At 37.9% G+C, this 27,256-nt stretch overlaps 1 protein-coding gene across 6 annotated transcripts in view; it reads left to right on the top strand.

Moving 5' to 3' along the window:
* The first annotated feature begins 1,021 nt into the window (after positions 1-1,021).
* The window catches only part of RALYL (RALY RNA binding protein like), a 397,087-nt gene continuing 370,852 nt past the window's right edge, over positions 1,022-27,256 (top strand). For 3 of the 6 annotated variants that reach the window (XM_074898780.1, XM_074898779.1, XM_074898774.1), the window contains exons 1-2: positions 1,022-1,493; positions 2,426-2,512. The gene's annotated coding sequence lies outside the window, so the exon portion shown is untranslated. Of the gene's footprint in view, positions 1,494-2,425; positions 2,513-4,448; positions 4,501-27,256 lie in introns of those variants that run through there. The other 3 variants (XM_074898781.1, XM_074898776.1, XM_074898777.1) reach the window with 3 other exon arrangements.

The following is a 27,256-nucleotide window of genomic DNA, read 5'->3' as shown; positions in this document are numbered from 1 at the left end:
TTAAAGGCAAACGGAGAGAGCTGCCACCCGGCCAAACCCAGAGCTGCTTCAGGGCCGCTCCTGTGTGCTTCGGGGCCCAACCCCGGACACTTCCACCGCGATGAGGAGGCTGCGGGCAGCTGCCGATGGTGCCCTGGGAGGGTGCCCACCGGGGTCACCCCGCCGCCGAACCCCCCGCCCTGCGCCACGCTGCTTGCCACTGCGGGCTGCTCCCGGGAGCGCCCCCGCCGTGAGCGCCCCCTCCAAAAACACACGCTTCCTTCCCACCCCGGCCAACAACTTTGTTATGGGGAGCACCAGCCCTGCCACTGGGAGGACAGGGAGAGGGAGCGGCCATGAAGCAGGGCAGAGGCCAAGAAACAAAAGGAAATAATAGATGGGACAGCTGGCACCTGTCCCTCTCCCCGGCCCCACCCGTGAGACGCTCTCCGGAAGGGGACGGGGGGCACGGCTCCCGCTCAGGCGTGATGGGGTGGCACAGCGACCCCGCCCCAGCGCACGGCACGGCCCCGCTCCGAGCTGCGCACACGCCCGGAGCACGAGTGGCAGCAGGGGAACCCCGACGCACCCCCCGCCCCCCTCCAGCCGCAGCGGCGGGAGCGGCGCCCCTGTGAACAAACCCTGCGCCGGAGCGGCAGGAGTGGGGGTGCCCCCTCCGCGCCCCGCTGCCTGCCGGGGTACCCCCCGCGCGCGCTGAGCCGGCGCTGCAGGAGGGGCACCCCCGTGCACACGCGGGGCATCGCGGCGGGCACCCCGCGCAGACGGCGAGCTGGGCGCGGGGCTCCCCCTCGGCGTGCGCGCACACGGGGTACCCCCCGGCACAGAGCCACCCCCCCGCCGGAGCGGCAGGAGGGCTAACCCGAGCGCACACACCACGGAGCGCGGCGCTGGACCGGGCCCGGGGCCCGGCACACACCGCCCGCCCCCCCGGCAGACCCCGGCCCCGCTCCGCGCTCCGCCCGCCGGCGGCCCCAGTCCCGGGGGCGAGCGGCGCCGCACCGGCGGGGCCGGCTGGGCAGAGGGCGGCGGCGGGGCCGCCGCGGCCCGAGGGCAACAGGCGGGCGGCGCCGGGCGGCAACTTCGCGCAGCGCCGGCGAGCAAGTTGCGCTGCCGCGCAAGACGCGCCCGCCTCCGCACCTCGCCCGCGCAGCCGGCTGCGTGCCCGCGCCCGGGTGCGAGTGAGTGAGTGAGTGTGCGAGTGCGTGTGCGAGCGGCACCTGCCGAGGCCGGGCCGCCGCCGCGCCGCGGGTGCGGAGCGCAGGAGGGAGGCGGCGGGCTCGGGGCGGGCTGGGTCCGCGCAGGGTCCGCGTCCGGCGCCGCCGCCGCCGCTGCGCCCTCCCGGCTGCGAGTCCGCCCGGCTCCGGATCACGTGGCGGTTGCCGGAGGCAGAGACTAGAGAGGAGAGAAAAAAAAAGCGCCTCATTCCTTCTTCCACCGCCATACTGTATTTTATAGTAACTCTCATTTTTATTCCTCCCTTTTACTCCCGCTCGGTGAGTACCTTTCCGCTGACATTCTTGTCCTCCTTTTTTTGTCCTTTTTTTTTTTTTTTTTTCTTCCTTTTGGTTTTTTTGGGGGTTTTTTTTTGGTTTTTTCTTCTTTTTTTTTTTTTTTTCTTCCTCTTTGATTATTGTTTAAATGGATTTGATCTTTTGCTGATGACAAGTTTTTTTCCTAGCATGCGATGGTTACTAAACTGTGAGCAAAAGGTGCTGCTGGGGCCGGGAGTCACTGGGAATGAAAAATGATAATATTAATAATACAGACTTGCCAGTCCAGCAACAACTGATATACATTTAGTAGCTATATATCTATATATGCAACTGGTTTTGTTGTGGCACGGAAAAGCGATGTGAAATATGATGCTTATTTTTTAAAGATAAGAGAAAAGGCATGTTTCTAACTCTTTTTGCAGAGGATTTTCTCTGGTGTTGTTTTATTTTTATTTTTGGGTGTTTTTTAAGGGGTTCTTTTTTGTAAAGAGATGGGAATTGCAAATGCATTTCACAGCAGTGTTTACACAGAGTTTGTAATCTTGCAATACTGGTGGAAGCCACAGAGCAAGATGTTAATTTTATTATTTTTGTTATTGTTTCCTTTTTTTTTTTTTTTTTTTCTTTTTTTGACACTCAGTGCAATCAGCAGGGTTTTTTTTCTTCTTTTTCAGTTTTTGATGCCTGTTTATAATGTGAAACTTTTCTTGCAGCATGTTACAGTTATCATTTTTAAATACTTTTTTCCTCCTTAAAGATAACAAAGCAAAACAGAAAGCCAAAGAGATGATCCTTACTTTTGCATATTTTGCACCTTGACTTTTTTATTCTTTTGCCAGCAGTATTTTATGATGGTTATTATTATCATGATGATGATGATGATGATAGATATATACATATATACAAATAAATACATTTTCAAATGATGGCAGTGGAAGGTTTTCCTGGAGAATGAAGTGCGGTTTGGTTTCCTTGTCAACGGAAGATGAAGTGAACAACTGAACATCTCCCCAGTGCAGGTACTTCATCTCCTTGTAGGCGTTTCCACGCTGTGTAAATTACATTGTGAGATTTTTCTTTTCTTTTCTTTTTTCTTTTCTTTTTTTTTTTTTTTTTTTTAAGAAATCTCTTTCCACCCATAACTAAAGGTTTCTGTGCAATACACATGAGGACTGAACTAAATATCTCTGCCTCGTGATTGCTTGGATGTGTGCAAAATGTTGCACTAATTGAGCATAGGTCGGTTAAGCTGAAGAGAGGTGTTTTGTGTGCTGTACTGTATAGAGGGGAAGGCAGCTGGGGAAAAAATATCCAGACACCTACCCCCCCACCCCCCCCCCCTTTTCCATTTGAAAAAAAACCAACCCTAAACCCCAAACCGATACTGATGAAACCTTGAGATCCTCGTTACGAGTACAAATACTTACAGGACTTTAGACAAAACCAAAAACCCTGGCCCTGTATCGTGATGACTCGTATGTTTGTGTGTGTCTGTTTAAAAATTATCCATTAGAAAATAGCTGTGAGAGAAACAGCAAAGAAGGCTCCCTTGGAGTGCTGGCTCACTGCCACATGAGGCATATTCCGTAGCCCTAAGGGCAGCAAAACCCTTATATCCAACTTCTGCTCCTCATATTAAAAAGGCATAAACAAGGCAGCAGGTTGCCTCTTATGAATTTAATTCATTGGGATGGAGATTAATCAGAAGCAGATATTTGCTTGAAGGTGTTTCGTTTTGTTTTGATGATTATTAATGCCACTGGCTGACAGGGAATGGGAAACTGTTACTTTCCGTGACGGTCACTGAGAGTTCAGGATTGGAGAAGAAACTGTTACTTTTCATTGAGAGCACTTAAACGCTTAACAGAGGCTGCCGATATTGGTTATCTAAAATACAATTTGGAAAGATTTTTCCAGTTAACAGGTTTCTTTTCTTTTTTTTTTTTTTTTTTCTCCTCCTCCTCCCAAAAAGAGACATAGTGCAATATTATGTGAAGGTTGAAGTTCTGAATGCTTGGATCTGCAGTGTTCTCTGTTGTTTACTTTATTGTGATGGGATTGCTTAATGTATTTTATATAAACAGCTTTTAGGGATCTATAACTGACTATAAAGATAGGCTGTGTATTCAGCTGCGGAAACTAAAGTAAGTTACAGGGGATATATTTCTTTTCTCCCTGTGGTATAAGCAAAAATAATTCGTAGGACTACAAATGCATTTGGAAGTTTGAGGCTTCTAACACTTATATTTACATTCTTGTAACTTAACAGCTTCCTTCAAAGTAGAAAGTGTGGATAAGAAGTCTTCAGCATTCTCTTGTGCAATTAGTCATGTTGAAAAATAAATACATTCATTTGTTTCTGTAGAAACATAACTATTAAGTATTTACGGTGGCTTTTTCCAGCTTAAATGTAATAAAAATGTTTAACATATTTATGCACTACTTCTGCTTTGACGTGATGGAATACTTTTGGCAGTATATCGGGGTCAATAATCCATGTGTCTAAAAACCACTGTCTAGATATTTGCATAATAGATTATGATGACTTCTCTGAAATAGCGACGATCTGTTGTGTCAATACTCCACATTTTAAGAAGACTCAGCCTGCTTATTTTTATATTGTTTCATTTGAAAGCAAGCCATTGAAATACAAGAGTGATTGAAACTTTATTCTACATCCCCCTTTTTATTTCCATCTCTCCTTATTTTTAATTTAAAGTTTTTCAATGAATTATGTGGAACTGCCAGTAAGCAAAATATTTTCGATATTGCTAAAGCACTGAAAGAAAGTAACTAGGCTAGCAGTTTCCAGAATTATGTTCCTTTTGTCCTTTCTTTTAATATTGCAGGTGTGTTGTGTGAGTAATTTTGTACAGATAGTTGCTGACTGAAGATCTAGTCCTGCTCACGTAGTCTTATCCTGAAGTCTGAGAGAGAAAGTTTTAGGAGTGCACTGTTTTCAGCACCCAGATTTCATCTACAAAACACCTGTTGTCTGAGTTGCATGGTAATTAATATACATACATTTCATTTGCAGCAATCTGATGTCGTGTGATTTCATATATATCAAACAGCCTAGGGACTTTAAGATAGGAATAAAGGAGCTAATTTTGAAAGAGGATACCCTCTCCCTCCTGCAGTATGTCAGCACAATAGGATTTGGGTTGGTGGAATCTGTTCCAGCTTGGTGTTTCAATAGTTATGCTATGACTAATGCTGTTGAAAGCATGTTTGGAAAGCCATAGTTAATGTAAAAGGCAATTGCCCTTTTGTACTTTTGAGATTAATAAAAATTTTGTCTTAAGAATTGCAGCATTGTTTCTACAAGCGGTGATACAATTACATTTCTTATATTTAGTATGAGATGGACTTGTACTGCCATAACTCCTGAAAGACATGAGTGTCCAGACTTAAATGTCATCTATTTTTCTTTACATCTGTCCTGATATTCAGCGGAGCTTAGGAATTTAAGATATCTTTGTAAAGGTTTGTAAACTGAAAGCTTTGGAAAGCAATTTTTCTTTCTCCATAACTAACTGTTATTAACAGCACTTACTAGAAAATAAGAATGAACAGGTGAACAGAAGTTACTAACTGTACAGTGCCAGAGCGCTGACTCATAAATATAGGTTTTTAGCTGATGTAGTGGCCTGAATTGGCAACAGCAGCATATCTTCTCACATTTTTCTACATAGAAAATAGGACTGGAGGGGCCTGTGGAGTCATCAACCCTATTTTGCTGTGATGCTAGACTGGTCGTCTTATTTTGTTCAGATTCAGCAAGCTGTGGTTTAAATTTAGCTTGGGCATCACTCCCGCTGCACCTCTTCGAAGGTTAGGCAGAGCCTCACTCTTCACGCTGGTAGAAACCTCATTCCCATCCTAAATTCTAAATTTATTCTCAGACAGTTTACACTCCTTTTTTTTTTTTTTTTTTTTTTTTGGTGCTAGTGCTGTCCCTAAACAGTAAGGTTCCTTCTCCACGTCTTCTCCTCTTCAGAGTGTATTTCTTCTAGAGAGCAATCACAGCCCCTTTTCACTCACGTTTGCTGGGCTTACTGGGAGAGGTTCCCGACAGTGTGGCCAGTGCTGGGAAGGGGTGTTGAGACTGGCTCTGACCAAAGTCATGCTGCAGCAGAAACAAGGCAGCTGCATTTAAATCCTTTTCTGCCCAAGCTGGTCTGTTCTGCTTTCAGTTGCAAACATGGCAGTCTGGTTTGTGGCTCTCACATCAGCTGGAATGTTTCTACCTGGAGCTGTGCTTGTGGACGTGCCTTCTGCTGGTGGAACAGGCTTTGCACTCTGCAGACCTTCCCTTTGCTCTGCCTAACCAATCTCAATTTCTCTGGCTAGACTGTAATGGCAAAGTACTCTAAGGAATTTCTCCTGCAACACTCTGATGTTAAACTCCCAAGAACCTTCTACTTATGTTTTAGTATTTTGTATTCATATCAGCCAGGGGAACCTGAATGGGCTTGAGCCAATGCTGTATCTGGGACTGTCTTCTATCAGGAAGAAATGTGAAAGTTGGCTACAATGCTTTTTAAAATAGCTTTTCCTTATTAGTTCCTTCCCAGGTTGCTTATATCTTAGCACTCTAGTCTTCTAAAGTATTATTCTAAAAGCAGTTTATTTCTCTTTTACAGTGTAATTTTCCCTATTTTCTTCATTCCCTGCCTTCTGGGTTTCAAAAGATAAAAAGATAAAAAAGCTTAGTAGTGTTTAAAGTGTAGGATTGTAAAAACTGATGGTTCTGCCCCCAGATTAATGTTTTTAACTTCCCTCGGTCTTCTTAGAGGATGTGGTGCTCTGTCAAATTCGAGAGCTGAATCCTTTATGTTTTAAGTACTTACAGAATTTCTGAACAGCAGGCTAAAGATGACTATTTCCTGATGAAAAATTATGTGATCTGTGACACTGTCTACACAGTCATTCAGTTTGTAGCTTCCTCAAGCTCCCATCTAGACTGACAGAAAAAACCAAAATGCTACTTTTAAATGGTATGACGATTACAATGTAACATTTTCACCTTAGTAAGGTACCAGTATGATTTTATGGTCTTTGAACAGTTAATGAAGTAAAATGGCTTGAAGATTATTGCTTTGCGTATACACACATTAGAATAATTTCTACCTTTTTTTTTTTTTTTTTTTTTTCCCTTGGCTTTACTCTTTCTTATTTCAAAACTAATGACACTCTAATCTCTATAATGTATTTAATCTTTTAAAAGCATTTATACTGAGGTTCTGGAAGTATTTTCTAAGAAAATTTATTTTCGTACAGCGACGTGTGTTTTTCCATCTCAATGAATCATCTGCCAACAATTAAAACAAATAATCAAGTAGACCTTCAATTTATTAAGTGAATCTCAGGTTGTTTAGTGTAAATACAATTAATTTGTTTCTGTCATTGTAATATTCTGTGATAGAAAGATAGGCAGATGAATAGATAGAATCATATAGACAGATATTTTTAGAGATGTTTTTAGTGTGATAGAGAACTAACAGAAATCTTACATTCATTAATTATCTTTCAGGGCTGAACCAAAAATTTTGTTTAAGAATGAACATTTTAACTTTCCCTGTGTAGTAAATTTGTACACACCAATATTACCTACTGCCACTTGACAAAAGCTACAGAGTTACATTGCCTCCATGATACTCTTCTGTGTATCTCCCCAGCATTCAACCCAGGCTCCTTGCGTGCTGTCGGGTCTGCCAGGATGTCAGGGCTCAACCTTTCTGCAATTTCATTTCAGTTTCATGAACAGAGTTTTTTGCTCTGGTGTAGTTCCTTCATGGTTATGGCAGCAAACAATAATTTCTACTCTGGCTTGGCTGGTAGAGGTTTGAAGAAGCAGAGGTGGCTTTCATATGAGTGATGACCAACAGTAGGTTTAAACATGGTGGAATATGAATGACACTCACCAGGCTCTTTATATTTCCTTTGCACACTCATGAGTCTTTCTGCCAAAATACCTAAAGCTCTGAGTGATTTTGGTTTATACCAGTGGCCCTTCCCAGGTGGCCTTCTCCTGTTGTCAGTGATTATTGCCTCTACTGATGTGCAGTCTCTGAGCAACCAAGTCAATGGGAAGCTCTGAAAATGGTTGAGTCTCTGCATGGGCAGTTCTGTGGTCCTTTGACAACTGCTTACAGTCCCTTAGACAGTCATAGCTTATCAGAGTCAGTACAGGCCATTGGTATTATTTGAAGACCAAGAAACTATAAAGGATCCAAGCATAATTATTTGACCTTAATAATTATTAAATGACTTGGTGAAAGTCAGGTCCCAGTATTCCAACGGTGCCCCATACCAATAGCCTTTATTTCAGCCTGTTCAGTCACATTTGTTGCTTTTGTTAAGATCCTCCCTTAGGTCAGGCATGTACTTTGTGTTGTGCAGGGTCAACAAAAAGGGGCTATCTGGCACGAATCAAATATTAATGGAATTCTTCACCTGACTGAAGCAAGGCTAAATTTGTTCTGCACAAAAACATTTCACTAACACATTTCATTCAGTAAAATGTTGCCTCAGTTTTTGCTGAGAGGCTTGCATAGAAGCTGAACAGCATCTGTGTCAAACAGATACAAGACACATACTGGTAAATAGCGGTAACTTTAATATTTGGAAGAGGCACTGCACATGTATTACTTGCATGTGGTATATTTAGGTTGACTTAAGAGATGGAGTTTCAGTGTCAAAGAATTATGTTTGCATGACATTGACAATGCTGGTCCTTCTTTCTGTTTGGTTGTGTTATACTGGGGTTCAAAAGTACTAAAATGTTTGCACTACCCCAGGCATCCTCTTTATTAGAACAATATGAATTAATAAAATGCCAAAAATTAAAATGCATGAATGTAACCAAGATAGTTTTGTGCATTTTTGCATGCTGGGCCTGCACCCAAGGGTTACCAAATGCTAACAGCTCTTCCGTGGGTAGAAGGAGTTATAGTAACTCACTGACATTTTACAATGAAACACTGTGCTTTTTAGTAATTACAACATCATGTTTCTAAGCTTTACCCATAATGCAGTTACTTTTTATAAAAGAAAAGGAATTCTACCTAGTTACAATATTTTATCAAAAGATCCTTCACCCAATAAATATTGGGATAGGAGTTATATAACATTTAAAAATGTGCTGTGCAAACTGTCATGCAGTGTCTATGAAATAGATACCCTGAAGGTATAATTAAAACAAAACTTCCTGTTTTGGTACTGATGAATGGAATTAATTATATTGTGTTCTAAGTAACAAAAATATCAGTGCTATTATCTCATTTCTCATCTTGTATTTGCCACTGATTTCACAGGGTAGAACTCAACACTTGAGATGTTGCACAGTAGGTCAGTTTTCTAATGTACTTTCTACTGTGTACTCTCTACTGTATAAATTCACATCCACTTTTTTTTTGTTTTGTTTTGTTTTTCAAACTGCAGAAGAAGAAGGATGTAATTATGTTTTATTCCTGCATATACAACTTCCAGTTAAATGGGAGCTTTGTAAATGGGACAACTGCAAGATTGGCTATGAAGAGGTTAGCATCTTCTATAGTTGTGCAATTGTAAGTTGTAGACAATTAGTGTATATTGTGCACAATTAAAAGAGACGCTACATTTAAATTTTGATGTTTTATCACTTTTGCTTTCGGGGGATAGGTCATCAGGACTCTGATGCTAATTTTATTGTTTATTATTTTATGAGAAAAGCATGCTGTGTTACCATTCATCAGCACGTACCAGCTCCGGTGGGTGATGTAGAAACAGAAAGGTGCAGCATTAAACCATGGTCCTATTAAAATCAGTGATACATATGCTGGTCAAATTTTCCTGTCAAAACATTTTTTTTCTGTAGATTTTTGATAAAGTGATTCACACAAAAGGCTTCAATTCATCTCACTTAACCTTGCTGTTTAAAAAATAGGTTTTCAGAGCTAAGCTAGTCATCATTTTAGCCATCTAAAAGTTAGTCACTGAAGTCTAACACAGTTGCTCAAGGCTTTGTAGTCAATGGAGATTTATAGACACCTTCAGAGAATTACCGATTATATCCCATGAGAGGCATCTATGGATAGCTGAGATGAACAACCTTCCTAAAATGCCTCTCTTTTCACTGATGAGAGAGAACCTAGATGGGACATTTAAACTAGCTTACTAACCTTTTAATGGATGAAGTTAGAGGAGATGAATCTTATGATTCCTCTCCACCCCATATATTGAAATATTAATTTCTTAATGAAATATTTGGATGAAAACTTATTTTTTGTCCACAAAATTCTTCATGGCTTTAAGTTTTTACTTGAATTTCTTTTCAACTTCTGCAGTAATTTTTTTTTTACAGAAATACAAATGTTTTTCTAAACATTTTGAATCAGTTCTAGGCTATGATAGAATTCCCAAAGATTTCTCTCGGGGCCAAGATGTCACACTTCTTTTCCATTGCTTCATCCAGTTTTCTGACTGCGTATAATATAAAATCCTACAACTTGATCAATTTTTGTGAACTGAGGTGATACAGACAATGTAGGTTAAATATTTAGCTATTAATGGCATGCTGTTGTTATTCTCATGTACATGCTTGTTATAAAAGATTCCAGTAAAACCTGTGGTTTTGAATATCCAGATAGATTTTATTTTTCCTTTTCTCAGGTAATTTTCTAGAGAAGATTGGAATTTTATAACACTGAGTGTTAACGTTTGTATAAATCAGCTCCTAAACAAAGTTTACTACAGTGACTTGTTTTAGATCCATCCCAAGTCATTGTGAGTAGCAGGATGCAAAAGTGTGAGCCAATTTGTGTCACTTCCCAGTATGCTATGATATTATCCTCTTTTTCCACAGACTTTGAATTCTGCTATTTCTTTCAATATGTGTTTGGGCTTTCTGTAAGATTTTGTACAGGTACTGAAATATGTGAACATAGTGTATGTATTTCCACCATGGGGTTTGTCTTATTCTCAGAGCGGCATTATCTGAGTGCCTGTACAAATGTCATCAAGCTGCTCATAGGCCATATTTTTCACTGACAGCACAGTATGAAACTGAACAAAAGCTGAATCAAAATTAGAAATTAATTGTTTGGTATAATAGGAATAAGCACAGAACTCGGTGTAGTAAGAGTTAATTGCACAAATACCATAGTGTTACTACTATGATGAAGTAAGATGCAGCTGTGAACTCTTAACAGCCACATTATAATGGTTTGTACAGATTCAGAAATCTTATGGACTTGTGAGAATTGAGGACTTAAAAAGTCGGAGTTCTCAGCACTTTGAAATCACTGCTTCAGATAAGTGTACTAATATGCTCTGGGGACTATAAACTGTTAGCTGCAGCTGCTGTGTCATAGGATCATAGAATCATAGCACATGTTATACACTTCACCACCACTTGGCCTTCATCTTTGTTCCTTGCAGTGTGTCTATATTTCTACCTTAGGTTTTTGTACTGTCCCTCAAAAATGCATTTTCTGAGCAGTATTCACATAAAACAGATTTACAAGGATAAAACTCTTTACTGACTTCATGAAGGTTTCTCCTCTTTTCCCTGTTTCATTTATGCACCCTAACATTTCCTTTTTCATGCACGTTTTCAGTCTCAGCTCAGAGTTAGGAGCACAGTGTTGCCACAGGAACATAAACTTCTCATAACCATACAGTGACAGGACATAGATGAACACAACTAAATTTCTCAATGAGAGTAGGGCATATAAGCTGAACTGCTGTTTGATATAGCTGGGTCTAACTCTGCCAGCTGCTCAGGGTGGGTAGGTGGTCCAGGGATCCTGAATGAGAATACATGTTCAGGAACATGCTTGTGAAAGGAGAGATTACAAAAAGAATAATTACAGTTTAGTTTAAAGAAATAAGCTATTTCAGGAATGCCACTTTATTTTTTTTGTTTGTTAACATCCTATATAATGTGACACTTCATCTCAGAATTTTTAAAATGGGTTCAGAAATTCCCAATACTTGGTCACCAATATTAGTGAATGTTGTGAATATTGTTTAAAATCAGAATAAGACTGGCTACTTTTCACTTTCAGACCTTTTAAGATCAAAATCAGCCCTGCCATAGAGACCCATGTCACACTGGTTTGCAGTGACAGAAGAAAGTATATTTTAAAATGTGGGGTGTGTTCCTTTGAATTTCTGGATCCTTTTTATCTTTTATTTGTAATTTTTTTTTTATTTCAGACTTGCTGGACCTTCCCTCCTGCTCTGGACCTCTCCCCTGGCGTCGGCACAGCTCAGAAGGATGAAAGAAAAGGAAGCAGTAGGAGAGGGATGGAAGAGGGGAGAGGAGTAGAAAGAGAAGGAGGAGGGACAGCAATAGAAATGGAGAAAACATTCCCCAGTTAAGGCTCCAGACAATGGGGATGTTTCCAGTCCCCTCTCCTCCTCACCTTCACCTCAGGCTCAGGCTGCTCTCCCTCTCCACCACCTTAACTTTCATCAGCACTACAGATATTTCACTACTCATTTCCATTTTTAATTAAGGAATGAAACCAGAACAATTAAAAACTTGCAAACAACAAAATGTAGCCCTCTTCTCACAAATTATAATGTGATGCTATTCATGTAACTTGTCCTTGAAGTAGTGTTATTTTCCTCCTAGTGAAGCAGATTTCCTTCTTTAACTATGAAAGTATAAAATGGTTTCATACTTTATGAGTAAGACAAAAAAAAGGGTTAGGTTTCTCATTCATTTTATACCCAAGATGAGCCCTTTACTTCAGCATGCACATGAATTTGTTTCAGTTTTATTCATCTAGATCCAAACCCAGACTTTCTACTGGTCTTTATTTGTTTATTTTTTACCTTCCCTTCCTTCAACTCTTTACTTCCAGGGGTCCTTCTTACTCATCATTTTCGTAAGACTATAAATTAAAAAAACTATTCCTAATTCTTTCAGTTAGTTTGAAATTTGCAGTGGATTATTCAGCTTTGTAGACCAAATACTGCCACCTGGGTAAAAAATGCAATCTGATTTTTTTTTTAATGTGCAGTGTGACTATCAGACAGAGAAGAAATAGGAACTCCACTACTCAGTGAGGCTTGGTCCTGGCAACTGGCTTTTCTTTCCAGCTGGATGGCCAGCCACTGTGAAGGTAGAAAAGTGCTTGTATTAAAAGGACTCTTTAGCCAAACCTCTTTTTATTCCTTATATATACCTGCCACCTCACAGCCATTCCCACCAGGAATCCTATCTCCCTGACAAGGTTGTTTTCAGAGTGTTAATAGAAAGGGTAGGTCCAGTAACTGGTCTTTCTAAGAAGGTATTTCTTAAATATAGAGCTTAAATTAGTCCTATGGCTCCCCTATACCAATCTAACTTATACAACAAAGCCACTAAGTCAGTACAAAACAAAGTCCGGTTGCAAATTTGCAAACTTAATTTTTAAATGGCAAATACTAAGAATTTTCAAATGCTTATTATATACTATAGTCAATAGTAATTGAGTGAAGAAAGGTGTTAGATTTCAATAAATTCTGGATGGAACAGGTATTCAGATATACAGATGCTGGTGAAACAGGTCCAGAGCAGAACAATCAGGTCCAAAAGGCTGAAATAAATTTTATATCCTAAAAAGGCTTTTTAAAAAAGTACTATAGACAAAATTATTAGGTATTGTGCAAATCTAAATGCAATAGGTCAAATGGGAACATGCTATTAAATAAAAATACAGTACATAAAACTGCAAGAAAACAATTACTTCTCTCAGGGATTTTATATTTAAGGATATGTTAAATTTTGTTAACATGTAGGACAGCTTAATTGTACATTTTCTCAAAAGATGCACGCTAAACTGATGCAATTGACTGTTGCGTTATTACCTGACTAGAAACTTTAAATGTTAGTTGGTATCGGTCTGCCTGAGGTTTTGTTCTTATAGTTTGTTTAGATTTTGTTTATTTGTGCCCAACTTAAGTCACACACTTGAATAGTAGGTTTCTGGTTTCAGCAGAGTACTCAGGGCCCCTAAACTTGGTACTTCGGGTCTCTGAGCAGTCTCTATGAAAAGTGGGCACCTTGAAGGAGCCCTTTGGGACAACTCAGTGAGATACCCAGATTCCCCATACTGAGATCTGTGGCTGCTTGAACCAGGTAATTACTTTTGGCACATCACTCCCCTGCAGTTTGTTAAAGGGGAGGTTTCACTGAAGACTTCCCTGGACCTTCAGGAGCTTATGATCTGAGGTGGAGCTTATTTTTTTTAAGGCAGGTAACACTGGCGCAGACAATCTGCATATGTCTTTGAGATTTAGACATGTTTTCCATCCTTAAGTCTTATTTAAGGTCAATTAAGGGAAGCCTACCTTAACTTTAGGTAACTTTAACTGAAAATACGACAGAAGTTGAAACACATCCTCAACTGCCATTGAAATATAATGCAAGGCATTTCATGTTTCAGAATTTAGAGTCATTTGCAAAGGGGAGAAATCCGACTTTTTTCCTCCTGTAAGTAGGTATTTTGAAGCCACTGGTGCTGGTGAGGTCAGTAAGACTGCCCACACAAGTAAGATAAAGAAGGAGCTGTGAAAATGGATCTGAAGCACATATTTTTAAAATCAGACTTCCTTGGACTGTCTCAAATCCTTTGCCTTTTCTCAGTCCTACCATCCTATCATCTCTGCCACAAATATATATTTTTACATTGTAGTTTGCTTTGCAACTTTTATCTTCTTCAGAGTGCAAAAAAAATAATTTCATGTAGCAATTGCTATTTCACTTCAAAATGTAACTACAGTATAATCCATAATCATCAATTTCTTTTATGACCAGCTGTTTGCTATTATTTTTTACAGTCTTGCAGTGCATCAATAAAGTATCTTTATAGAAGTGGAGTAATAGAGTTGGCACCTTTGAAACTAGGAACTTCCTAATGAAAATTTGGAAAGCTTTGATCCTTTCCTGAAAGGGTAGTGCTCTTTACATATGTTTATAAACTCCCCCTTTCAAATTAAATACTTTGTGACATATGATACTTAAATACATATGATATAAAATGTATCTCATGATATTGGATGCTACATGTAACACGTAAGTTTTGAAATAAATTACATTAATCGTTTGGTATTAGACTTCATCTGTGAAATTCAAAGCAAGATTTGCCTGTTAACTGGTGCTCACACAGAGCAACAAGCATAAGTACTTTTGAAAGTCAAGAGAATTTTGGCCAGGTCTACTAAATACAGAATTAAAGGCCTGACTTACCTCAGCATCTTTATGGTAAAGGTTTACTGTGTGTAGAATGTAGATTACTGTATGTGATGGCAATCCCTATTTGGCCTAGAAAACAGAATTACGGTGGAAACATGGCTGAATGAGAGCTGCCATCATCATCAATAAGATAACTTCATATATGAAAGATATTTTAAGTAAATATGCCAAGGAGAAGGTATGTCACGTGCACTTTGAACAGAAAATGTGTGGCTTTCTATGTGTAACTTGTAGCAAGACTGAGCCCACCTAGAAACTGGGAGTCAGGTACTGCTCTGACTTGCAAGTTTGCAACAGTTTGGGCATGAACCCATGTGGATTCCACCACAATAGGTTTATATCTGAGAACATAATTTCTTATTTTGATTTTTTTTTTTTAAATTTTAAGATGAGAAATTGTGCATGATATTTCCTCATAAAAGTCTATCTTTCCCAGTCTCATGTATTCTGAATAGTACAGTTTACCGTGTTATGTAGAAGGTGTACCTATGTAACTATATCCAAGGATACTCCCTGTCTCGTTATTAAGTCTATAATGACTTTTTTATTGATTTAATTGGGAGCAAGATCAGGCTTCTGTTTTCAATACAATAGGCTGCTTTTCTGATATAAATGTAGGACAGGGCATTAACTCAATAGAACAGACAGTCTGGTACCTGTTGAATCAGGGATTCTGATAATGGCATAATAAAGATCTGATTTAATATAAAAGATGCAATGTTGTTTTTTCCTAGTAAATTAGTTGATATATATATTTTTCTGGTATACTGAAAGTGAAACAAAGCTGATGTAGTGGGTCAAACTCAAGGTTCAGCTAGCTCATTGTTCTGTTTCTGATGGTACTAAAGAATAAGAAAAAAGTTATATTCTTGCAAGAGGCTACTTTCTAGTAGAATGCATAAAATACCAGAATAATAAAGCAAGAATAAACTATACTGGCCTATAGTTTATAGTCTATTTTACAGTTCATCAATATTAGTAAGTTGATACCTTGTACAATGAGATACATATCAGGACAGATCACATTATCTTACCAAACAGAGTAAATATAGTATCTATTAATGATTATATCAATTAACAGCAACTTCATATTATGTAGAAAAACAACACCTCAAAATACACTGTAGATAGTATGCTTAAAGCAGAAACACATTTTTTTAAAAAAATTAAAAACTAAATATTCATTTCCAATATATTTGCAAGATGATGTAGGAATACATCTAGATTAGTATTGCAACTCAGATCAAACTCCTGAAGTAATTTCAAATAATAGGAGTTCGTAATTTCCTAAATTCTGTCATTTCCCAACTTTGTATTCCTTGACTTTGCCAACCTACTTAACAGTTTTCAAGATAGTGGTTTTTGAATGTGTATGTGTACAGTCTATATTTAATATATTGAGGGAGATTACATGTCTAGACACATATATGTGAAGTTTCATTATGAAATATGTAGCAATCAGCATAAAAAGACAATTACTTATGAAAATTGTTTTGGAGCATTGCCTCCTTGTAGCTTTTTACTGAAGCTATAAATCTGTGTTTCCCATATTTTCTATTTGCACCATTATATGAAGAAGTAAAACAGCAAGATTGTGAAGTAGAAGCATGCTTTAATGAACAGAGCAGACCACCCAAGCTTGGTCATCTCTGTATCCCAGCAGAAACTCTGGGAGGAGGTCCTCTGTTTTTTGTGAACTTGAACTTCTGATATGTGTTCGCCTATTTACATTTAGAGCAGTAACATTTCTTTAAGGATTTACTTTATTAGTCGAATTTCATCTGAGAATTTTAAAACCTTTGTGCTTTACAAATGCTTATCATTTAAGTAATGATAACATAAGAAATCTTTATTGATTTGTGTTGTCAAAGTGCATAGGAACCCAGGCATGAAACAAGACTAGCAGCTTATTAAAAAATCACAGGGTGAGTTTCAACCTCAAAACCATATGATTTATATGCAGCTTGCAACCCACCATGTGTGCTCAGTATTCTGCAGTAGGGCATGTATTCAATAATAACAATTTTTTTTTTTCAAAAATAATATACACAGTGTAAATATTTAAATTATTTTCAATGTGAAATCATCTGAAGTATTTGCATGCATTACCTCTTCTGAGCTCATTCAGTCACAACCTCTCACAGCAGTATATTGCAAATCTACTCAGAGAAAATATCCTTATCCATTCAAAAATATCATAGAATCACAGAATCACAGAATGGTTTGAGTTGGAAGGGACCTTAAAGACCATCTAGTTCCACCCCCCTGCCATGGGCAGGGACACCTTCCACTAGCCCAGGCTGCTCAAAGCCCCGTCCAACCCGGCCTGGAACACTGCCAGGGAGGGGGCAGCCACAGCTGCTCTCACTGGAACAACCTGTTCCAGTGCCTCACCACCCTCACAGTTAAGAATTTCTTCTTCATACCTAATCTAAATCTTCCTTCTTTCAGCTTAAACGGTAACCCCTCATCCTATCCCTACACTCCCTGATGAAGAGTCCCCCCCATCTTTCCTGTAGCCCCCTTTATGTACTGGAAGGCCGCTATAAGATCTCCCTGGAGCCTTCTCTTCTCCAAGCTGAACAACCCCAACTCTCTCAGCCTGTCCTCATAATGGAGGTGCTCCAGCCCCTGATCATCTCTGTGGCCTCCTCTGGACTTGCTCCAACAGGTCCATGTCCTTCTTATGTTGGGGTCCCCAGAGCTGGAAACAGTACTGCAGATGGGGTCTCAGAACAGCAGAGTAGAGAAGGAGAATTACCTCCCTCAAGATTAGCAATTTTTCTTTCATGTTATATATTTTGTACATAAGCCTTCTGTTATACTCAAGATACAGTACCATTGTCCTTGTATCATTTTTGTCAGTCCTCAGATAGTTCTTTCTCTTAGAATTTTTTTTTTAATGTTACTATCTTTCTCAATGCTTTTTAACAAAGTTCACCTAAAAAGGAAAAAAAAAAAAAAAAGTGTCTTTATTAACAGAATATTAACAATATTTCAGAGCAGGTGAAGCAGAAAGAGACATCAAAGCCCAGTTAAAAAATAATGAAATTATCACAATGAAATTTTCAGAATAATCCTACAGCCATTTTGTAGGCAAAATTTTAAAAAGATGTGCAGCTAATTTTAATTTTTAAATGAGGTGACTTATGTGGAAGTAGTTACATTCCAACAGTTCAAGAGAATCTATGAGAAGCTGCTGAAGTTGTTCCCTCATATACCATATAAAGATATATATATAAAAGATATCCTATATCTTAGATGATCTTATCTTGTATGATGTATGGTGTAAGATAAGATGTAAATTTCTGTTTATTTTCAGCAGAGTCAGTTTGGGTTTTTTTCCAAGAACAATGTATTAGACCACAAATGAATCATTAAAAAGGAAGATACTTGTTTTGAGAAGCAAAACTAAAAGAAATAATTTTCTTTCTGTGAAACCAAATGTTAGTTGATATGAATTAATGGAACAATATTGCATGAGCTAATAGTCTGGTTTAAACACGTAGTTTCATTTGCATGTTTAGTCTCCATCAAGCTGATGCAAAGCACGAAAAGCCTGCGATAGGGCAGGGAGTGATGTGACTTTTGGCTTTGGACAAGATTCCCCTTGGTTGTGCAGGTAAGGACTGCTCTCCTGCCGACCAGCAAACATGCACATCTTTTAAAGTTTCATATTTTAAGTTTAAACTTTAAAGTTTACACTTTATGATCACATAATTAAATATGATCAAATCCTACAACTCACCAGTTTGTCTAGGAATAATATATAGATATTTTTGTGGACAAAAACTACTGTGCAGTTGAAATTCAAATGTGTCTTGGGGGAAAATTCTCTTCATAATACCTTATTCTACATCACTATATTGAAAACTGCTGTAGCACCAGATAAGATAAACTGTGATTTCTTGTAAAGCAATATTGATGTTTTCTTTAGTCAGATTCTCATCCAATTACTAAAGTCAGACTTAACTAGATAATAAATTTTTTTTTGAGATTCTGGATTCAAATGTCTGCTATAGGACATTTACAATTGCCACTTTTTATATGTCAACCATAGGCAAAATTTTATAACATTTAGGGTGCAGTTTAAAATGAAACCTTGTTGCAAAATAAATTAAGCCCGAATTATGTCTTTTTTTTTTTTTTTTTTTTTTTTTTTTTGTAGAGACCTGGAGGAATGTTGCCATCATCTGATTTTTTATTGATATAAAACACTTGTCCTTTATCAAATCCCAACACAAGGAATTTTCCCCATTTTACTATAAAATTTTCTTATAAATTGGAGTATTTTGGACTGTGGTGGTATTGTGTGTATAGTGTATAGGAAAGGATTATAATCCAAACCAATAATTTTCAAAAACATGTAACCCCCAAAAAATTATTTGACTATTTGGGATTATGTAGGTTCTTTCTGGTCTTAGATAATATTCTTAATGAAATTGATTATTTTTACAAAGTCATGTTTATTTAGAAAAATGAATGATGAGAAGTTTTCTTGTACACAGTTGAAGACAGGCAATGGGAGAGAACTTTGTCTCTCAGTTTCTAGGCTCCTTTTAGGCAACATTTTTCCCAAACACATTTTCCCAGACTTTTTTTTTTTTTTTTTTTTTGTTTTGAGGACACATTTACAGTGTAGACACTTGTGCAGTCCCTCTGCCCACTGCAGCTTCAATGTCTCTAAGATCTTGGAGTGTTTATGTGACTTTCAGGAGACTCTGGATATGGTTTATTAGGTCAAATTCAAGGCTGGGTTAGTGTGACCTCAAATCTGCAGTTCAAACTTCTTTTTTCAGATCAGCCCTCTGTAAAATCTCCTCTCTAAACAAGTACTCCCTAAACCCCTTGCAAAGGATCAGTGTTTTGGGCTGTAGGCACAGTTTTTCCAGTAGGAAGTTACAGCACAAAGAAAGTGAATTTCCTTGTCCATTGAAATAGAATGGAGGGCATTTACTGGAGAACAGGAGGCTGATCAGCAACACCTGTTTCTTTTACTGAGCATACATTAATTAATTCATCTAGTGGGGACTTCCCTATTAATTTCTTTCTTATGATTATGAGGGCTGAAGGTTATATTGATTGCACTTTCAAAATAAACACAGGTATTAGTTACTTTACCTTCATATTTGTTTAGGAGCACAGAAATAAAAAAAAAAATCATTGGAGTGCAAATAAGGGATATCATATATTCTTTACAGAAAGCTGAGAATATTAAAATAATATCCCTATTCCTGTAAATTGTTTATTTATTATGGCTCATTTCTTCTGCATGCATACACCACAGTTAACCTTCTTTGAGCTAAACAAACTAATCCAGTTAATTTCACTGGTGGGCTTCAACCTTTGATCACCCATGATAGTATAGTTACATTTTATGGGACACATTGAGGAGTCTTCGCTCCTGATATATAGGAGAATGCTGCAAAGGTACTGGACAGAGGGAAGAGCATAGTATCTAACAGAAGGATGTGTATGCTCAACAGAAACAATTAATGCCTGGATGCTCACTATGATTCCCCTCTACCCTTCTCCTTTCCTCTCTTTAGGATATCAGTTTCACATGGAAGCATCCTTCTGTCAATTGTATGCATCCCTTTACAAAGCTACTAACATATCTGAAATCTTTCCACTAATCCTGTAAAATTAAATGCAAATAATCCCATAAGCAAATAGTAAAAGACAAAAAGGCTACCAAAGCTAATGTTTTCTTGAAGTCAAGCTAAAATTTTAAAAATACTGTAGCCTGGACATTTTTAGACATAATGACCAATATTTATTTGCAGCTGGTATAAATTGGCAGCATGTCTTCATTAAATCAATGGAGAATTGATTACCTGATTCCATGCTCATAACTTGTTCATAGCAAATGTAATGGGATTTGCTTCCTTTTAGTGATAAGTTGTGGAAAATAAGATGATTAGTTCTATACTGGGAAGATAATTTCAGTCTTATTGCAGAGTGACTAATGGAGCTTTAAAAATGTTGAGGTATAACATATGTGTGCTGTATGTGGAGGGTGGGGGAAAATGTGATGCACATGAAACCTGAGCACAGAAACGATGAACTTGGAAACGATCTTTTTAGTGAAAGCTATTTAGCTCTAGAGCCTCTCCTTTGCATTTTGAGAGGATTTAGAAGAATGCATTATTCATAAAGAATAGTCAGAAAGTCAGTTGTTTCTGATGAAGGGTGGTGGGCACAAGCTTGCATATTTTTTAGCCATTTTATGCTACACACTACTGCAGAAAAATCTGTCTTGTGCTTTGAATAGTGTATTGATTATGATCACTCATTTTACATAGACTAAGGTATGCCCTTCTTAGCACAAACTGCATTGACAAAGACAGTGTATTAATAAGTCCTAGAAATTTTGTCATTAATTAGGCTCACTTAAATGTAAAGTATAAATGTGCCATCATTCAATAGCCCAATTTTTAGATGGATTATTGGAGATACAATGGAGCATGTTATTTTATTAGATCTTGAGAAGGGTTAAATAACAGAAGGGTTCAAGTTATACAGTTTTCAGACGTTCAGCTGTCAAAACACCATTTTTCTGTTTGCTTTGCTTTGGATCAAGAGTTGCAATTTGCTTTAGGAAGTATGCTTTGGAGCCAGTACAGCTGAGAGGGGTTAACGGATCATGCCATGCAAGACACAGTTTTAACTGTAGGATCAGATCGTTTGAGAAAAAAAGATGTGCTCTCTCTCTTTTGATAAAGAGAAAAATATCCATAAGTTGAAAAAGTCATTACTGTAACACTTTTTTTCTCTTCTGTGTTTTAGAACCAATATTATTTTTTTTCCATTGGTATGTGTAATGAGCCATCGTTAATATATGCTACTTAATTTAATCTCTCTGAAACTCAGCTTTTCAGCATGAAAGAAAGGGGGTAGGAGGAGAATTAATATATACAAGGAATAAAACCTGGAAATATATTCATGGCACCTGAACCTCAGCTGTCACCTCACAGATGAAGTATAAGATGGGGTAGTAGGTAGATTTGGTTATGCTGTTGATCTTGTAGTATGAGCATATCATCTAGTCTTTCTGAGCCTTTTTGTTCTTGTTATTCAAATTATTTTGCTAGCTGGAACCACACACATTCTTGTTGATGTAAAGTATCGTAATGAAGCTGTGAGTATGAAAGAGGAGCTGTGCAGAAAGAAATGGTATTAAGACAGATTCCTTACAGTTTACTAGGGAATGCCCATACTGCTGGCAGCTCTTTCAAGACTGATAAATACAGATCTTTGAGATGATATTGTAACATTGGCTGAAAACAATCAAAGGACAAAATTTGAAATTTTTATGAAGGTACTTTGCAGAAGCTTTGTGAATGTGTGAATAGGAAAATGTAATGATTAAATATTTTCAAACCAAATTTTATTCAGCTCCATTCAAATGTGCTTTTGGGGACTGAGGAAGCTGCGCTTAGTGAAGGACCTAAGAGTCTGGAGTGTCAAAACAGAGGTATCTGCTGGTTTGCTTCTCACTCTTGGAATTCCCCAGATTAGCAGCTGCTTGGATTTGTGCCAATGGCTCCCAGAAAGGATTTTTAGTCAGGAATTGACAAAGTATGGGACATTCTGGTCCTAACATTTCAGGGTACTGTCATGTACCATTGGGTAGAGAAATAAGGTATGGTTATAAGCTATAGCTGCTCTTAATTCTACCATACTGGCAGGATCCTTAAATGTCTTAAAAGACAGCTTTTCCTGACCTCTCTTCAATCCTAGAAAAAGGCAGAGTTGTTGCCAGAAGGTGGCTGTAGTCAATCTTCTTTGAAGATTTTTGAGATTGTAATATCAACATGTTAAACTGAAAGAATATGCCTCTGTGAGTTGATTCAGAAATAAATGGTGTGCCGAATACCATTGTTTATGGAAAGGAAAAACTTTCAGGCTGCTGAATAATAATATAATTATGGGATTAATAAAACCTATGGGTGACAGAAATGTGGTGTAAACAGTCCCTGTAGTTCTCTTAGTTTTTTTATGAAATAGTGCACAAGAGGTCCTTGTCATGTGGTTCCAATGACTACTGCTTGGTTGCACACCTGGCAGAGGAGTCTGAGGTTTGTGTTTGGCAATTTTATCTGTGAGAGTTTCTGTGAACAGTGCCTCGAAAGCTGATTTGCTGGAGGTTTCAATCAATCTAAATCTTGAACACAACCCCCTTTCATGTTTCCTAAATACCATTAGTTTTCACTGGGGACAGAGTTAGACTTGCAACTCAGTCTTCATCTATTGACTCTCCTGGTTGTTCTAATGCTTTTGAATTGTGTCTTCTCTGCCTCATTTTTTCCCATCATTGAAAGGGGAATAATACCCTTCATCATCAAAATTATTGTTGATGATTCATATATTGAGTTATCCATCACTCTGTAAGATTTAAAAGCAAATATTTTAGCAGCTGTGTTTTCAACCACTGTCACAAAGTTGTCTATAGATATGTCGAAAAGGTAGCCCACAGTACTAGTAAACTTACAATCTACTCTGGGTGTTGTGCTCAGCTAAAACTCACTCAGACTGGTAGAAAGAGAAAATATATGGCTGGAAGGTGTGGAATAACTGTCTTTACCACTCACTATTTTCTTTTTGGCAAAGCCCTTGTAGCTAGCGGTATAGCATTGGTGGACACATGTTCTGAAAGAGTTTTTTTCTTCTGGAATAACACAGCAGAGGGGTTTTAATGAATAGGCAGTGGTCTCTGTGAAGGTGATATTCTCTTACATATAGGTAATAGCTTTTTTTGTTGTGTTAGAATGTGACACAAGAGAGGCTTTGAAATGAATCAGAGGTAGGTTCTGCTTGTGCCGGACCTCTGTCTGAAATTGCCTCTGATCAGCCAAAAAGGAAAGGCTGCTCTCCTTGTAAAATGATGGATGGATTTGTCTGGTTAGGAAAAAACACAGTGACAGCCAACCAAAAATTTCCTACATACATATTTAACCAAAAAGACTGAACAATACGCTTCATTTTGTCACTGGAAACATTTTGTTAGGAGATGATGATTCATAACTGAACTTTGCTCTCTGCCAATGGAACAGCTCTCCTGGGAGGAAAATATAATCTATATCTGTCTTATTTGTTTGACAAGCCAAAAAAAATCAAGAAGCAGACTTCTGCTTTTGTTTCAGTGATTTAAAGTATATTTTCTAACTTTTTATTTGAAGAAGCTGTTTGTAAATCTAGTCTAGAAAAATGCTGGTTTTATAAGCTTCAGCACCATGTTTCATTTGGAGTGAATGAATTATTCCTTGCCAACAGACAGCTGTAAATACATAAAATGCTCAAGCTTTTTGAGGCTTGGCTCAAATGCCAGCACAAAATCAATGTTAAAAATCAATGCCTTATATGTGCAGTACTTTACTTAATCATTTAAAAAAATTATTTCAGTGAGACATAGAGGGCCAGATCCAGAGCAAATTGTCAGAAATAGTTTAGCTTCTGTAGAGTTCTATTGATTTATTCCTGTGCTAGATCTGGCCCACTGTGGAAACTAAATTTAATATAACTGTATTTTGTAATGTATTTATTTATTAGTACTGAACATCATTGCATTTTCCACAACCACAAAAGTGGATTATGTTCATGGCAAATTCTTTACATACATAGAATGTGTAGTTGTGTCTTACATGCAACAAAATTACACTTGACATTTATAAGCTCAGGACTGAGTTTTGCATTTCATTTTGTCTAATTTATAAAACAAGTTCATTTCTAAAGTTACACCACTGATTACAACTACTACTTTGCATAAATGATTAGGACCTCTTGTGAATTAGGGATTATAAATGAAAATTGCAGCAAGTATGATCTTTCAGAAATATACTTTCTACATTAATTTGGTATAGATTATTCACTTTTAATAATGTAGGATAAACCACTTAGTATCATGCTTTAAATATTTGTAAGTATATCTTGGGAAAGCACAGAGCTGCTAGTAGACATCACTACAGCTCTCTGCTGTTGAAACATCAGCAATAATAGGGGAAGCTGTTCAGAAATTCTTTCTTAAACCTAATTCAGTATATCTTGTGCTTATCCATGCATTCTGTCGCAGTACTGGGATTATTAGGTGGTGCAAACGCTGTGGATCCCAGTGCTGTTTGTGGAATTAACCATAGAGTATATTCTCTGGTATAGATAAGAGTCAGACTTTCAGAAATTATAACAATGATGCTATTGACTTTACTTGCAGCTGATAGTGCTCATTATCTCTAAAAAATCAGGAAATAACTCAAGTGGAAATTAAAATATGTTACATTATAAAAAGGATCATGTTAATATTATTGTGAATGCACTTTCTCAATTCCTGGCATCATGCATTAGAAATTCTTTACTTTATACTTCGTCAAGGTAATTGCCCTCATTTAATATCAGTCAGCCCAATCGTCATGAAAAATATCTGTTAAACTCAGTAATAATTTTCAGCCAAGTAAAAAAAAAATACAGACTGCATCTTGTATGACTTTTTTCCTTTTTAGCAGAAAATCCGTTTCTAAGGTAAATAACCTGGCTATTGTCATCTCTTTAATTGTTATACTGTTTTCTCTGGTTAATAAATAATATTTCTTTTAAGTTGCTTTCTATCTGTGACACCTCATTTATTATAAATTGCTATTGCCTGTATTTAATACCTAGAACTATTATTGTACAGAATATATTAATTAGGTCATACAGCAGTTTATATCATTGGGTGAGAAAGATGAAGCAAGGTAATTTATCCTGCATAAAAGGGCATTATGAATCATGGCCAGCTGCCATTTGTGCACAAGCAAATGTGGGTTTCCATACTTAAAATACGAAGTTGTCCTATGGTATTTTTTGTCACACTTTTTATCAAGATAGATTTTTGTTAGTAATATAAGGAAAACTTGTGTTCTTCAGTTTCCAAAGCTGATTGATTGATTACATGTTGAGACTACTCACCAGATAAGACATCACATATCAAGGCATAGACTGGATAACTTTTTGAGGTCTCTTCTAATTCGCTTTCATGTTTCTGTAATTAACTGAAGTAATGAATAATACAATGCATTTTCATGTTTGTGAAAAATTATAGGCAGCCCCTGTTAAAATTCAGCAGTATATGACCATGTTTATACTTTTTCTGTTATATATTTGTCTATTCTATTTATTTTTTCTTCTGTCCTTTTAGAATTCACTGTTTTGTAAAGGATTGGTGTCCTGGTTTTGCCTGGGATAGAGTTAATTACAGAATGTTATCAGTGTTAGTTGTTTCACTTCATAACACCAACAATACCAGCTAATATTACACTCAGGAACCTAAGACAGCATTAATTAAATTTTGCCATCAAGAATATGAGTATTTCTCATCAAGGAAAAATTAGTTTGTGATTAAAAGAGATGAAACCCTGTTGTCCTGAAATTCAGCATTTGTGGCAATGTGTAATTCAGTTATGCCTTTGAACATCATTGCAGTGTTATGAAATAAATTAATATATATATATATCTATATATATCCATGAGCAGGCATTTTTATATTAATTATATTTAAAGTTTGGAGTGTATAGTTTTCTGTTCCATTTTAAATAATGGAATTCGATTCACTAATCATATACTTGAATACATTAAAGGGGAAAACAGTGTCTTTATGGTTATCTCATGAAGATTGTACAGCAACGGAAAAAACTCTGTTAAAAATGGAGACTATACAGGGACCAGTTTGCAAACTGAGGAAGACACATAATACACAGTCATAAGAAAACATTTTGCATCATACCTGGCATTCATTCACAACAGCTTTGTGTGACATTATTTGTGTAAAAGGGCATATGGTTATCTTTGCACTCCTTAAAGTGGTTCTCTGTGCCAGAGGGCTGCTCAAAAATTCCCTTTGCTGCTGGTAGCCAAGGAGTTATTACCACATTCAGAGACTGCTAGGAAGGCTGAATCCTGTCCTATTTCCCCTGGCCATTCTCTGTACTAGTTGCAAAGAAGGGAAATTACGTGGCCCTCACTCTTGGCATCACTGCGGGATCTCTCAACACTGTGCTTATTACCCCTGCGCCCCGCTTTCTGCATTTAGCATGCCGTGAAGCAACTGCAGTGCTCTGAAGCCTCTCTGTTGGTTGTAGGTGAACATTTATTCACAGCTGTAAAATAAGCCTGGTAGAGACAAGTGTTAAACCTGAGAGAGAGAGAGTTAAATTCTCATTCTAAGGCAGTTAAAGGCAAGGTTTCATTAACACCTGCAAGCTCATGGTTTTGTCTTGGCTGCATTGCAAGGATCTCCCTACTTGAAGCTGCTTCTCTTCTAGACAGACATACAGGGATCAGTCTATGTAGTGACAGATCCATTGGCCAAATTTGTTTTTCTTATGCAGAACCAAAGTAAATAAGATCTACAAGACTCCTGAAAGCAGTTTGGGGAATAACATCATGTCTCAGGATGAATTGCTACAGCTCTCTCAAAACGTGACTTTGTAAAGAGGGAACATTTTCCATATTAGCTGTACTGAACTGATTGTCATTCCCTTTAATGCTGCAAAAAACTTAT

The sequence above is a fragment of the Athene noctua genome, chromosome 2 (genome assembly GCF_965140245.1).
Source record: "Athene noctua chromosome 2, bAthNoc1.hap1.1, whole genome shotgun sequence".
Lineage (NCBI taxonomy): Eukaryota > Metazoa > Chordata > Aves > Strigiformes > Strigidae > Athene > Athene noctua.
This window is presented reverse-complemented; position numbering and strand designations above follow the sequence as displayed.